This window comes from Rhipicephalus microplus, chromosome 5, assembly GCF_043290135.1.
Source record: "Rhipicephalus microplus isolate Deutch F79 chromosome 5, USDA_Rmic, whole genome shotgun sequence".
Classification (NCBI taxonomy): Eukaryota; Metazoa; Arthropoda; class Arachnida; order Ixodida; family Ixodidae; genus Rhipicephalus; species Rhipicephalus microplus.
Genome location: NC_134704.1, coordinates 106,802,387 through 106,804,639, shown reverse-complemented (window position 1 = coordinate 106,804,639; position 2,253 = coordinate 106,802,387). Strand labels below are relative to the sequence as shown.

The following is a 2,253-nucleotide window of genomic DNA, read 5'->3' as shown; positions in this document are numbered from 1 at the left end:
TTGTTTTGCGAGACATCTACTGAACGATGATCTCTGCCACAGTAAAAATTGTGACCTCCAATCTCCAATGCATATATATATATATATATATATATATATATATATATATATATATATATATATATATATATATATATATATATATATATATACGAAGGCTGGTCCACCAGCTGAAAACGTTTAGTAAAGACGCTTCCACGAAAGTTTCGTCGCCCCTTTCTTGCCTACAATACGTCGGGTCCAGCGTGAATGACGTTCAAAAAACCTAGTATATATATATATATATATATATATATATATATATATATATAATGAGATTAATGAGATATAACAGACAATAATGCTAAGGAATGTATAGAGGAAGTTACTAGAACAAATGGAATGAAAAATGACCAGCCTGGTTATTTTTTCACCTGTTTTCTTTCTTCTTATTTACAATCCATTTGTTCTAATAACTTCCCTTATACAATCCTTGGCATTATTGTCTGTTATATCTCATTATTATTGTGTCAAAACACGGAAAAACGAGCCCTTATGTACACACTTCTTTCCCTTATTCATTAACGAGGGTCTCGTGCTGGAAGACTTGGTGTCATTAGGTTGTATGCGAGGGACTATTGGTCAGCTGCCCGCTCATGATGAGTTCACGTGCTACGTGATGCCACACATGCGCATAAAAGAGTGTTTCACACTTGCTGCTTGGCTACAGAGGGCGCTGACTGACACTGCCACTACTGAATTCGCATATAAATCCAAAAAAAGTGGGTGGAGGGAAGGCCGCTGTGATAGCTCAGTGGTTAGAGCATCGAACGTGTTATTCGAAGTTCGTAGGTTCGATTCCTGCTCGCGGCTGGTTATTTTTTCACCCCCTTTTCTTTCTTCTTATTTACATTCCGTTTGTTCTAATAACTTCCCCTATACATTCCTTGGAATTATTGTCTGTTATATCTCATTATTATTGTGTCAAAACACGGAAAAACGAGCCCTTATGTACACACTTCTTTCACTTATATATATATATATATATATATATATATATATATATATATATATATATATATATATATATATATATATATATATATATATATATATATAGTCTTTAGGACGGTTCGAGCACTTCCAATACTGTGCAGTTGCACAGGCAATAGACAGGGAGACGTGTTCAAACGTTTATCTACAAAGGAAAGGATATGAAATGTCAGTGATGTGGGCGCCGTCGGGACGACCACCACGGCACATGAGGAAGAAGAGTCCCGTGGGCTCACGACTCTCGAGCAGCGGTGGCGTCGTCTGGGAGACGCCTGGATCAGCGCGACCTCGGACCTCGTTTCCGAGCACTTGATCACCTCCCGGGCCTAGCGGTTCCACGTGCGGGTTCTGGCCAGCACAGCACCGTCTGTGCCGTGCTGCTCGCCATGCTGCTCGCCACAGCTGCTCGCCACAGCTGCTCGCCAAATGCTGCTTGCCACAGCTGCGGTGCGACAGCTCAGTCACCGGCGTTTCTCGCCTTGGCCAGGGCACAGCCAGGTACCCTCGGGTGCACAACTCGTGAGTTCGCGGCCCACGTCCGAGTCTGGCGCGTTGCTCGGTACGGCTCGGCGATCCTCGATTCAGCCAGCAATTCCCCTGGCACTTGGATCCTCAGCCACCCTGGACCTCGCCCGGCTCCGTGGTCCTCCGTGCACACGCCCGCGTCTCGCCCGGCAGAACGTCTTGCTCGTCCGAGCTCAGAATTGCAGCCCTGGCCCGAACACTGCGAGTGCGCCTCGTGCCACAGTGCCACCGCGCTCTTCTTTCTTGTCCCTCAGTGCTCGGTGGTCCGCGTCGACGTTTTTGCGATATTTACACGTGACATTTTACCCCCCACTTTAGAAAGTTGTTCCTCTTCAACAAATTTTCTAAGCATGAGGATGGAGAATGTTCACAGCCTGACAGGCGGAAAGTGTGCGCATGTTAACAGTTTTTTTTTCACACGCATTCACAGGTTGGTTTACACGCAGTTCACGGAGTTTACATAGAGTTCACAAAGTGTTCAGAAAGAAATAAAAGCTTACATGTGCGTAACGCTTCAAGTCTACACTCGGCTCGTGTAGTCAGCTCCAACGTTGTCACTTCCTTTGATATATTCAACAGTGAATTCGTATGCCATAAGTGTCATACTCCAACGCAGAATTCGGCTATTTGTGTGCTTGGCCGAGTTGATGTAGGCCAGCGGCTGGTGATCGCTCTGCAGTACAAACTCCTTGTCGA

The 2,253-nt window shown here is 44.9% G+C and overlaps 1 non-coding gene across 1 annotated transcript; it reads left to right on the top strand.

Annotated features, from left to right (window-relative positions):
- The first annotated feature begins 779 nt into the window (after window positions 1-779).
- On the top strand, window positions 780-852 carry TRNAT-UGU (transfer RNA threonine (anticodon UGU)). The gene has a single exon. It is a non-coding gene; the product is annotated as a tRNA-Thr (tRNA).
- The last annotated feature ends 1,401 nt before the right edge of the window (window positions 853-2,253 follow it).